Here is a 13,101-nt window from a genome sequence, read left to right as displayed (position 1 = left end):
GGGTTTTGCTGTAATGAAATTTGATTTCCTGTTATCATGCAGGATGTGGAACCTGTTTCAGTCATAAGCATATCTAGGGAATGGTAGCCATGACATATGCCCTGGACGTAACCTGAAGGGGGGGGGGGGGCACCACTGTCCTTGCCTCGCCTGCCCAATATCGAGCTCCCAAGCCCAACCATCTAGTTCTTCAATGACTGTCACATTTTGCTTTCTGACGGAAATCAAGCCAGTGTCTGTGTCAACAAGTTGAACCGCTTTGTAAATGGGTGATTAAGAGACCCTCAAAGCTTATGGACTAGTCTCATTAGCCCCTTACAAACTGCAGCATTTGGGTAGTCCTCCTGGGACCCTGGAAGTATCTTTAAAATCACAGGGGGATCGACAACCCAGAAGTTTAAGGGGGTCCAGCCCCCGCAATGACGTGTCATGCAATCACTGGAGGTACTGCCGGATGTTCAGATGCAAGCGCTGCTGTTACTAGAATAAGTGGGTCAGCCTTTTTCCTTTTTAAATTGGCCATGGACAAGACTTGGGTAAGTTTAAAAGGGTTCCCTGACTACCTCTAAGGGTTGACACAGTTGGATCCTTTCAAATTGCCAAGTTAACCCCATTTTACATGGCAGTTTGAAAGGTCGTATTGTAAAGCTAATTCTAGCCATGAATAGATCAACAAGTACATGTTAATCTTCGATCACAAATCATTATCACAGTGTTAAGCCAAACTCCCAATCAAAATTTCATACAAGGAAGTCGCACCACAGTTTTATCTTTTCATGAATTTATACCTTACTTGTCTTTAAGATAAGGAATGTGGTCCATGGCTGAAAATGCTAAAAATTGGCACAGATGCTAGACCATGCCACAAATTATATTACATCCTTCATCCAGATGCGTAACTGAGCAAGTGATGCTTCATTAAGATAATAAAGAATATGGGTTATCTGAAGGTGCTCTCTTTCATTATTAATTAAAGATATTTCATAAAACTTGTTATCTTTTCAAAACAAATTTTAGGAAGATTAGAAGAGCTGTCGAGTGTTTACTTTCATACACTCTACCATCTAATATTTCTAGGAAGATAGATTGCTGTTTACATTTAATTTACAGTTCAATATGTTCAGTCAATATAAAGCATAGAAAGCATACACACAGTCCATTAGTGTCTGCTGGAGTGTGCAAAATGGCTTTGTCTATCTTGGCGCCGTCGCTCATCTGGGTGAAGATCAGCTGCCCGGCAGCGCTCAGGACGGTGGAGCTCTTCAAGCAGTAGCGGCCATCCATCCGATAGCTCATCTCCGGCTCCTCTGCCCTCTCCCAAGCGCTGGCAAAGTGGTTCACCGAGGAGCACAGCAGCGTCAGGAGAAGCAACAACATCACCGCGATCAGGCTAATTTCAGCACAGCCAGGCCATGATCACCAAGCTTGGCCTGTGTGCGACCTGGCAGCTGTTGGCATCGCTGCCTCCACTCTCATTGACAAGGGCTCAGCATCTCTGCGGCGCTATGTGAATGCGAGCAGACCGACCGTGGTGCTGGATGACTGGGGTGGGGGGGGTGTGTCACTTATTCCGCTGTCTACACGTGCTTCCAGTGTTTCTGAGTGTGAGCCCCTCAGATCTCCTTTACATTTCTCTTCACCATAAACCAGCGTTCTGTAGTTTTAGTTTAATCTACAATGGGAGAAAAATGATTATCTATCTGATCTATGCCTCTTATAATTTTATAAAATCCCTAGGATCACTAGGCCTCTGACGTCGCAGTGAGAAGAAACTCCACCTCTCCAATCCCTCTTTGAAGACGGCCTGCCAGTACAGCCAACATCCTCATAGTACCAATGTGTGAAGTCCTTACTGATGTCGGCAATGAGCTCTTCTATTTACCTCATCAATGTCACCAGCATTACTTATTGTAAAGTGGATTGTTGCCAAGACTAGAGAACTTGGTTGAGGTTTAATTTTGTCCGAGATGCCCTCAATAACTTTGTTCTTTTAATGTGGTTCTGCACCTATTACATTTTAGTTTTTTTCCTTTAATTTTCTCTGATTTTTCCACTGAGTGGAAGAGCATAATGTATCCATCTTAATTCATAGTGCACTCAAAATTTAGTTTCTGTGAAGCTTGCAAAATGTAAACATCAATAAGCCATCTGAGTTCTGGTAAAGCACAACATGCACTTTCCACAGAATGCAGATTCTATTGAGTAAAAAAAAGAACAGAACTTTGATGAGCGAGAGAATTTGTTTCATTCTGCAATTTAGTTTTGATGTAAAAATTTCTCAAATTTACTTTGTAATTTTAGCCAAGGGGCATCAGTCTCACAGTTAATAAGGTCACCAGTTGAGAGGGTGCCATAGGCAGAGCTGAACCAGAACTCTAGCACGCTTTTCTTTGTGATTCCGATGGAGATAAGGATGAGGTCCCGGGGGGGGGGGGGGGGGTCAGGTGGGGCGGAGGTGGTGATAAATAAGAACATAAGAAATATGAACAAGTGTAGGCATTCTGGTCCCTTGAGTTCTCTGGGAGAAGGAGTTTCTCTTCATCTCTGTCTTAAATCAACTTCTCAGAATCTTGAGGATCTATCCCTCAGTTCTACTTCTGGGTACATTTTAAGGAGTGTGAGCTGCAAGTTTAAGCAAAGAAGGATGACAAAAGTAGCAGTGATCGCAGGATGACTCTTCATGTGACATGCAAGCAAGTTGCAAATGAATCCGCAGCTGGAGATGGTGCAGGAGAAAGAGCTTTAGATTCCTAGTATTGTGAAACAAATACTGGAGCGGTGCAACGTGTCCAAGCTGTCCTCAACGGATCCATTTGGAATGGAGAAGTTGAAAGAGAATGTGATAGTGCAGCTTACAGTCATGAAATGACTGAAATGAAACTACTCACAATGGTGGAATAGTCAATAGTTGGACCACAAAAGGTAGAAAACTAAAAATGTCATGAGGAAAAGAAAATCTTTATTCGATGAGTGGATAGAACCTGTATTGCAGGCTATGCTCGATGAGGTGTTTGAGGAGATTCGGTATGTCACTGAAGACTATATAATACTTCTACAGGTTGCACCATGCAAAGTCTTGGCTGGCTGCATCACTGTCCGGTACGGAGGTGCCAATGCCCAGGACAAGAAAAAAAAAACTCCAGAAGGTTAACTCTGCCTGCGACATCATGGGTACCAGACTTCACTCCATCCAGGACATCTACAAGAAGTGGTGTCTTCAGAAAGCAGCCTCTATCCTCAAGGACCCCCACCACCCAGGCCATGCCCTCTTCACTCTGCTACCATCGGGGAAAAAGGTACAGGAGCCAAAAGACGAGCACTCAGTGGCACAAGGACAGCTTCTTCCCCACTCCCATCAGATTCCTGAAAAATCAATGAATCAAAGACACTGCCTTACTTTGACTTTTCAGGCACTATTTTTATTTATTGTTGTCAGGTAGTTTATATGACAATTTGTACGATGATGCTACAACAAAACCACAGATTTTGTAACTTGTTCATGACCATAGATTCTGTATTGCTGATATGGAAGATATCCACAGGAATCATAACTTTATGAGAACCAGAAGGCTGGTGCAAACTGTTACTTCAATTTTCTACCATGGTGTAATTGAGAGTTTGTTCATTTTCAAGATGATAAGAAGATGTCAATTGAAAGGATCTAGATTCCTTTGCAGAGGACACAAACTGGCGACATTGGTTTGAAGTATTTTTGCTAAAATATATTAGAGAAGACGAGGAAAAAGTATTTTTTTATCCAGATGGTGGAAGAGTCTGGAACTTGTTTCCAAGAAGGCTGATGAAAGGTAGAAATGTCCATCACATTCATGTGGTCATTGGATGTGCATTGAAGAACCATGACCAGCAAGACTATGAACCTCGTGGGTTTAGTCTCTATACCAAATTGTGGATGCTTTCTATATGTTCTTTGACTCAACTAGTATAATTAGAATTGAAGTATGTTCATCCAATGTAACTCGAGAGGTTGCCTGTCTGTATATAAGTGGTGAATAGTTGAAAGTTTTATATGAATACAGACCAGGAGCCTGATAATAGTGGGTGAATTATCAATGGAATGAGCTACTTTAATGTTGTGTGTACCATGCACCATGTAGCAACTCGAGGCTAAATTCTGTATATTTTGATTGCAAAGGTTTATCCTAATTTCTTCAAGAAAGCTTTAATCTTGTCTTACAACTTGGATGTAGTTTTTCTCTGGTTGTGGCAAACCAGTATTTGAATATGGTCATTGTGGATATCTTTTATCACAGTATTAGTGGTCTATTATTATTCAATTTAATCAGGGAAGATCAACAGATAATAAAATAAGAACATAACAGAAGAAATAGGAGCAGAAGGAACCACCTGTCCTATTGTGCCGACTCCCCCATTCATGGCTGATCTGGATGTGAACTCCGTTCCATTTACCTGCCTTTTCCCCATAACCCTCAAGTCCACTTCTTCTGGCTATCCATCTCGTAGGATGATGCTAATTCCTTTCAGTCAGTTTGTGGGGTTTGATATGAGGATACCCCATTCCTCAGAAAGGAACAGTGTGTGCGCGTGAATGGACTTTAGGTGAATAGGGGGTTGCACAGGTCCAGACCCACCCTCTTGACTTTGCCTCCCTGACCCAAAGGCATGGTGAGATCCAAGATGGCTGGGGGAAGTTCTGTTGCAGTGAGCGGCCAGATCAAGCTTCGATGCAAGGAAGGCCCTTTCCGTGCTTCGCAGCATGCGTTTGCTAGATGGTCGTTGACCCTACAAGAGGTTTCGTCTGCCTTTTGAAAGCTCTTGCCTCGCCACACTCCACACCAAGCAAGCCTGCCAACCATGTGACAGGTAGTATTGGGTTACATGGTACCAGCAGCACTCAGACAAGTGACCTGACCACTACTATGCAAATGTCTACCTAACTCTATGTTAACTAATTAGGTTGCCTATACTTCTTCCTGAGCAGAGAATTTTACAGTAATAAAATAACATACTTTTTGAATTGGGCTTGATCATTATGATATTAGAATGAAGAGCTGATGAAGGAACTGCTTAATGCAGTAACTATATCCCGACAGGAATGTTGCCCGAGGAGAGAACATGCTTTTGCTTTGAGAAGATGAGGAATGATTGTAGTAAACACTTGAGTCGAGATCTGAAATCAGCAACTGTTTTGTATTAATAACAACTTTGTCAGTGATGTGCTTTCTTCATATCTTAAAGATCAACAGAAAAATACTCTTCTTCACAGTTAGAAGTGAGCTGCAACATAAACAGCAAAAATGGAATTACGTACCCCCATTTGCACTAACTCCATCTTACTGAATGTAAAATGCAGTATGGGCATGTTTAGAGGAACGTCTCAATGGTTGGAATCGGCAGGAGGGGAGGATGTTGGTAAATTTTGATGAGAATCATGTCTTCAAATTATTTATGTCGGTGACAATGTGCATGGCCGAAACTATAACAGGATTTTACCAAGTTGCATGATTGTTAAAGTAAGATCAGGAATTAGAAACCTCTGAATGATATAGCTCAGTTGATTGGACGTTTTAGTCTTAACTGGTCTCGGCTTTTAAACAATGATGCATTGACCAGCTGGTGCTGACAATTGACCATTTCAGATTGTGTTTTCAGGGACTGTGTGCACTGTAGGATGGTTGTATTTTTCTTGCTTTTCCAAGTGGTGGGCACATTTTCTCTCTCTGCCTTCTGCAGACCAAAAAAAAAACAGACAAGGAGACCACCTTGCAGCTTGCCATCAATAAACTTCTGAGCCAGCTGCTGCGGAGGGGCATGTAATAAGAGTTACAATGTGGGGTTTGGTTCCTTGCTGTTCGCATGGCACACCTTCAAGTCCTGGACATACTGGGAAACCTGCCAATCAAGCAGCAGATGCAGGCTGAAAGGAGGGGGCAGACATCTGTTGGTTAATTCCTGGGGGCTTGAGCAAAATACCTGAACAAAATGCCAACCTGTGAGCAGCACGATCGCTTAATGCTCAGATATGTTTCACTGGTCTCCATCAGAACAACACAAGATCTTCCTTGCAGTCCAGTAAACAACAGGGAAGCCAAGAATTGAATAACAAGAGCAGAAAACTCTGGGGTGGTGGGGGGGGGGGTGCGGGGTGGTGGGGGGGGGGGGAGGTGAAATCATAGTGATTCACAGAATGTCAGAAATGTGGTGGCTTGATTAATTTAGAGCCATGTCAAATGTAAGGCATTTGGACACAAGTCTTAATGATCATGGTTTGAAGAATTCAGCTTATAATTTCAGAAGTATATGTCAGGCAGGCCAGATGGGATCAATGAAGTCTATAAAGTTTATGAGTATACTTACAAATGAAATCAGGAGGGCAGTAAAGGGATGTGAGGCACCCTTGTCAGAAAAGGTAAAAGAAAAATCCTATATTGGAAGGAAAAAAGTAATTTTGTGAAGGATCCATATGGAGCCTAAGGAGGTCTGTGGGGGTGATCATGGAAATTATGGAATTTGACAATGAAAACAATGATGCTCTCAAACAAAGAAACAAGAGGAGATGTTGGCATGAAAGTGGATAAATCTCTCAGGCCTGACCAAGTGTATCCAAGGGCATTGTGAAAAGCAAGGGAAGAAATTGTGGGGGCACTGGCAGGATATTTGTGTCTTCCTTTGCCATGGATAAAGACCCAGAAGGCTAGAGGATGTTGATGTGCTTTTATTTAAGAAGAGCTGCAAGGCTGAGATGCCGAACAGTGACAGTGGGAAAGTTACTGGAGGCACATCTTAGAGACAGGGGCCCATTGCATTTGGAAAGGGAAGGACTGATCAGGGAGAGGCAAGTTCAAGTTTATTGTCACATTATGCTTGGTACAGTGAGAAAGACTTTTTCTGCAAGTAGTTCAGCAAGTCAAATCTAACATGCATACTGCAATACAAAAAAAAAGAGCATATTATTGTGTGTAGTGGTACAGGGAAAAGATCAAGTGTACATCACAAGGGCAGCATGGGAGCACTATTTGGAGAAAATTAGCCTGTTGCTGCACGATATTGCACTCATGAACCTTCTTCCTGAAGGGAGGAGGGTGACAACAGTGTTGTCTACCCAAGGGAGCAGGAAATATAAATCGAGTTGATGGAGGGGAGGAGGTTTGTGTGATGTACTGAGCTGTGCTAACCAACTTCTGCAGTTTCTGTCAGTCTTGGGAGCAGCGCCTCCTATTCAATACTGTGGAGCATCCAGCTGGAATGCCCTCGATGGTGCCTCTTTTAAGTTGTTACGGAATACGAGAAGCATGCTGAACCTCCTTCCCATTATATAGAGGTATTGGTGCACTTTTCTTGACTTCTGAGGAGATTTAAACCAAGTCATTCATGGCACCAACCTCACATCTATTAACAACATATATGTTAGTTGCTGGCTCAAGAGGGTTGTCAACATCACAAAGGACCCTATCACCTGGGTCACAATATCTTGCCTGCTCCCTTGAGGCCGAACAACAGATTTTATCCAACAGCAATCAGACCATGGACCTGGCTGCACTAACCTCACCCAAACCTACCCCAGGACCAGCAAAAGATCTACCAGCATGAGAGAAATGTAACTTTTTTCTTGCAGCTGTGCATATTTATTTATCTATCCTTTTATGATCTCTCTTTGTGGAGATTTAATTAAATTTTTTTTCACTATTGTTACTGGTGTATCTTGTATACCTGATTGGCAGCAGCAGGCAAGAATTTTGGTGCATTTGTACTTCTGGATGTAACAAGAAACTCAAATTGAACATTGGAGATACTGGGTCAGGTCACTGGAAACATGCACTCTCAGCTCTATTGATGTAGATAGATAAGAGAGTGTGCTCTACCCCCAGCCCCTGAGGATTCACAATTATCTCCTTTGTCTTACTGACATTTAAAGAGAGAGGGAAGGGGGTGAGAGGGATTGTTATCTGTGTATCATGCTATCTCTCAGACATTCTCCTCCCTGAGTTCCATCCCTTTATTATTTGCTATCTATCCTATGATTTTGGTCTCAGCATGAACAATAAGGTGGTGATGGGGTGGTATTTGGCTATGCAGTTGTAGATCTGGAAGATGGTTTGTTGGGGGCAGAGTATACATCATTGAGGGGCACTGGTGTTGAGTATAATCATTGAGATGTGGCTACCCATCTTCAATAATCGCAGTCTGTTAGACAGGAATTCAAGCATCCAGTTGCAGAGGGGTAGTCTATAAATACTCTGACGTGGGAGTCTTTGTGTCCAAGGCTGAGTGGACGACCATGGAGATGGTATTTGCTATGGACGCGTTTGGACAGTAGACAAATTGAAGTGGATCGAGGCTGGCTAGTAGCTAGAATTAATGTGAGTCATGGCTAGCTTAAGGTAGTATGTGAGTGGGAAGGGAAGGTTGGAAATCACTGCTCAAGACCCAAATTGTTACTGAAATATTTTGCTTGAGAAAAATAGTAATTGGCCCATTTCCTTTGGAGTTATGAAACCGGGCACATAATGAGTCAGTGAGGGACGATTAAAACAGTGGCTATCAAACTTTTTCTTACCACACACATACCACTTTAAGCAATCCCTTACTAATCACAGAGCACTGATGGCATAGGGAATACTTAAAATGGTATGTGCTTGGAAAGAAAAAGGTTGAGAACCACTGATCTGATGGATTGGGAACCCTCCTGGTTAAAGAATCAGGAGATGTAGGTAAAAGGCATTACTCAGAGAAACAGAGCACAAAACAGCACTCAGCTCTCTAAAGGCAAGTCTTTAAGTTTGTTTGCCTTTCTTTCTATGGCTTGAACATTTGTAAGGTAGAATGTTTGGCAGAGGGGATCTGAAACCATGTGGTTTCAGTCACAGTTTCCAGCCTCCAGCTTCCTGGGTAGCTGTCTTCTTCAGGTCAGGTCCTGGAGTCAGTAACCAGACATTGTGCTGTCTTTGTACAATAATTTTAACAGCTAAATCTGGCTTATTTAATAGTGGTTATGCAACTTCAAACTCATGATGAATGGGAGTAATTTCCCACTGAATTTTTGAATTTTGCCTTCTTGGCACCCATTGGGCATACAAAGACTATAAGTTATAGGAGCAGAGGTAGGCCATTTGGCCCATTGAGTATGTTCTACCATTCCATCATGAACTGATCCATCCTCCAACTCACCCCCACTCCCCTGTCTTCTTCTCATAACTTTTCATACCCTGACTATTCAGATGGCTATCAATCTCTGCTTTAAATACACCTGGCAATCCGAGTGAGGCCCCACCAGTGCCTTCTAAAGCCTCAACATCACATCCCTGCTTTTATATCCAAACATTGCATTTGCTGCCTTCACTACTGACTCAGCCTGGAGGGTAACCTTCAGGTTATCCTGGACAAGTCCCTTTGTACCACCAAAGAACATGACTGTACACATTCCAGCATTGTATTTCACTCCTAACTTCTTTACCCATTCTCCTAATCTAAGTCTTTCTGCAGCCTCTCCATTTCTTCCACATTACCTGCCCCTCCACCTATCTTTGCATCATCTGCAAATTTGGCTACAAAGCCATTTTTTTTCTGCAATCCAGATCATTATCATTCAATGTTAAAAAGAAGTCGCTTCAACACTGATCCCTGCGGAACACCACTGGTAACCAACAAGAATAAGATCCCTTATTTCTCTTATTAATCCTTGAACCTTATTGGTTAATTTCTTTTCCATTTTCTCCTTTGCTCCTGTTAGTCTGGGTGTGGTGTGCGAATGTGGATGTCCAATAGTGTTTTGATGTATGTCTGCCCCTAAATGGATTAGTATGAACAGGAAGAGCCCCGGAGCTAAGAAGCCACTTGAAAGAAATAAGAGGCAAGAATGGTTCCTGTGCTGATTCCCTGACCTATGTTGTAGATGTCCTGTATGCAAGGTGTGAGGTGTGGAAGTTTGGAGAGAGGGGGGTTAGGATGGGGTGGGGGGAATGGCTTGAAATCAGCAGTTGATTTTGTACATGGCTATAATTATATTAGTAAATATTTGAATATGAAAACTGAGTTTGAAAAATTATAAAATATTCCCCAAAAAAATGAAATCCCCTTATTCCTACTCTCTCTTTCCTGCCTATCAGCCAATATTCTACCCATGCTTTTTCCTGCTATACCATGGGGTCTCATCTTGTTAAGCAGCCTTATGTGCGACAGCTTGTCAAAGGTCTTTTGAAAATCCAAATGTGCAAAATCCATTGCATTACCCATTGTCTAGCCTGATTGAGGTTTCCTCAACAAATTGTAGTCGGTTAGTCAGGGAAGATTTTCCCTTGAGGAAACCATACAAACTGTGGCCTATCATGTCATGCACCTCCTGGTACTCTGTAACCTCATCCTAGACAATTTACTCCAACAACTTCCCAATCACCGATGTTAGGCTAACAGTTTCCTTTGCGTTTCCTCCCTCCATTTTCACATAATGTACAGTAGTGTCCTTTGCAATTTTACAATCCTCTGGAACCATGCCAAATTCTTGGTAGATCTTTACCAATGCCTCCACAATCATTACAGCTACTTCTTTCAGAACCTGAAGGTGCATTGCATCTAGTTCAGGAGGCTTAACCCTTAGACCATTCAGCTTCCCAAGCACCTTCACTCTGGTGATCAGTGCAAGTCAGATGTACTGCTCATGTCTTTCACAGTAAAGATCGATGCAAAATACTTATTCAAGTCCTCTGCCATCTCCTTTTTTCCGAATACAATTTCTCTTGTGTCATTTTCTATTGGACCTATATTTACTCTTGATTCTTTTACTCTCAATATTCTTTAAAAAAGCTTTTTGTACCTTTTTGATATTATTTGCTAGCTTGCTTTCAAAGTTCAACTTTTCATTCTGAATGACCTCCTTAGTTGCTTTTTGTATGCTTTCCCAGTCGTGAATCCCCTATATATTTTTGCTTCCTTGTATACCCTTTCTTTTGCTTTTACTTAGGCTTCTCTTGTCTGGCATAGTTGTGTCAGTTTTCCATTGAATATTCTTTTATAAGTGCCAGTGACTTTCTTGAAGATGCTAACCATCAATTCACATTGGGGAAAATGTCCACATTCACCAACAAACTGAACTACAAAATGAAACACAAAAGTCTGCGGTACTCCTATCCCCAGCCTTTTCCAACCTTTTTATTCAAATGCTTGCCTGGTTTGCTCTCATACCATGAAGAAGGCCTTGGGCCTAAAGCGTCAGTTATTTATCTTTACCGTTTATGGATCCTGCAAGACCAACTGAATTTCTCCAGCATTTCTTCTTCTTCTTGGCTTGGCTTGGCTTCACGGACGAAGATTTATGGAGGGGTAAATGTCCACGTCAGCTGCAGGCTCGTTTGTGGCTGACAAGTCCGATGCGGGACAGGCAGACACGGTTGCAGCGGTTGCAGGGGAAAATTGGTTGGTTGGGTTTGGATGTTGGGTTTTTCCTCCTTTGTCTTCTGTCAGTGAGGTGGGCTCTGCAGTCTTCTTCAAAGGAGGTTGCTGCCCGCCGAACTGTGAGGCACCAAGATGCACGGTTTAAGGCGATATCAGCCCACTGGTGGTGGTCAATGTGGCAGGCACCAAGAGATTTCTTTAGGCAGTCCTTGTACCTCTTCTTTGGTGCACCTCTGACACGATGGCCAGTGGAGAGCTCGCCATATAACACGATCTTGGGAAGGCGATGGACCTCCATTCTAGAGACGTGACCTATGCTTTACATAAATCTACAAAGGTTTGGTTGGTGGTACTAAAGTATTCATATATAACTCTTCCTTTTCATACTCCATTTTACATAAATCCATTACTAAGAGATCACAGACCATTAATGTGAACTTTTATTATGATTTTAGTTATTGTTTGTCACAGCAATTCAAGGAACACATATGAGCAATGTCAGGAAACTTGCGTCATGGAAGTTTTTTTTTAGATTGCCTTGTTATGCATGATATTATTTTGATTGCCAAGTGTAATTGGACGAGGGTCGTTTTAAATCAAACTTGTGCAGATTTTCAACTGAAACAAAAATGCCTTGGATAAAATAAAGAGCAGAAGGAAGTAAACCATATATAGTGATATAACAGTTACAGTATAGAAACAGGCCAGTTTGGCCTTTCGAGTCCATGCCAAACACCTTTTCCCACCTAGTCTCAATGATTCTTTTCTTTCTTTGGCTTGGCTTCGCGGACGAAGATTTATGGAGGGGTAAAAGTCCACGTCAGCTGCAGGCTCGTTTGTGGCTGACCTCATAAACTTCCATACCCCTCTCGTCCATATACCAATCCATTTTATAAGTTTGTGCACACTGAAACTGTGTGTGTTTGTCTAAATATAAAAACTCCAAATTCTGGCAATTGCTTATCTCACACACTATTGAGAATTGAATATGCTACCTGAAAGACACGTGCAACATTCAAAAGATAATTTGATATGACTTTCAAATGGGGAATGGGGTTTAGCAGAAGCACATCAGCGTGGAATTAACTGGATAACTCTTTGAAAGAGTCAGTGCTAATGATGTGGTCCAATCGGCCTTGTGATTCTCTGATGACATCCTCAAAACTAGCCGAGCTTAAGAGTAGGATATCAAATATAACAAAAATGTATTGAAAAAGTATTTTGATTGAACAACATTTTTTATAACGTTACATACAATAACAAATATAGAGCAAGCACTGCCTGACAATATGAACAGTAGTCATCGACAAAGCTATTCCACGTTGAGATTTCATTTGCAGTGCATGTGTCGAATGTTCGGTTAAAACATGTTGGCTTTTAAGTGATAGCATTTTAATCAAGAAACATTGTGTTTGCAAAGAAGCAACAGTAAACTGTTATCATCGCATGGTGAATGAAAAATTATGATCGCCCGAGGAGAACCAACTAAAGTGCTTTCTTTAGTAAGAATCTCTTTTGAAATCTAAGTGTACTGATGTCCCTCTGTGGGTTCAGTAATTGGTGTGGTTCTACAGCACACTATTTGTGAGTCTATCTGAATGAAATCATATCCTTCTCGTCTTGACCTTCAGGAGGAAAATTGTTAGCTTTCCTCACCTTTGTACTCCATTTCAATCAGCTGTGTCTGCCTGCAGGAATGATAAATAGGCCTTTCACTGGTGAGTGTTGAAGATG

General features: G+C 41.9%; 1 protein-coding gene and 1 long non-coding RNA gene across 2 annotated transcripts in view; one reads left to right on the top strand and one right to left on the bottom strand.

The window, feature by feature from the left end:
- The window catches only part of LOC138742321 (ephrin type-A receptor 3-like), a 337,908-nt gene that overhangs the window by 100,388 nt on the left and 224,419 nt on the right, over window positions 1-13,101 (top strand). The window lies entirely within an intron of this gene.
- On the bottom strand, window positions 5,151-7,405 carry LOC138742322 (uncharacterized). Its single transcript, XR_011344055.1, has 2 exons — window positions 7,155-7,405; window positions 5,151-5,256 (listed from the first exon to the last, which is right to left on the bottom strand). It is a non-coding gene; the product is annotated as an uncharacterized lncRNA (long non-coding RNA).

Source organism: Narcine bancroftii, chromosome 9 (genome assembly GCF_036971445.1).
Source record: "Narcine bancroftii isolate sNarBan1 chromosome 9, sNarBan1.hap1, whole genome shotgun sequence".
Taxonomy (NCBI): domain Eukaryota; kingdom Metazoa; phylum Chordata; class Chondrichthyes; order Torpediniformes; family Narcinidae; genus Narcine; species Narcine bancroftii.
The sequence above is the reverse complement of the archived record's forward strand: the minus strand, read 5'-3'. Positions and strand labels throughout refer to the sequence as shown.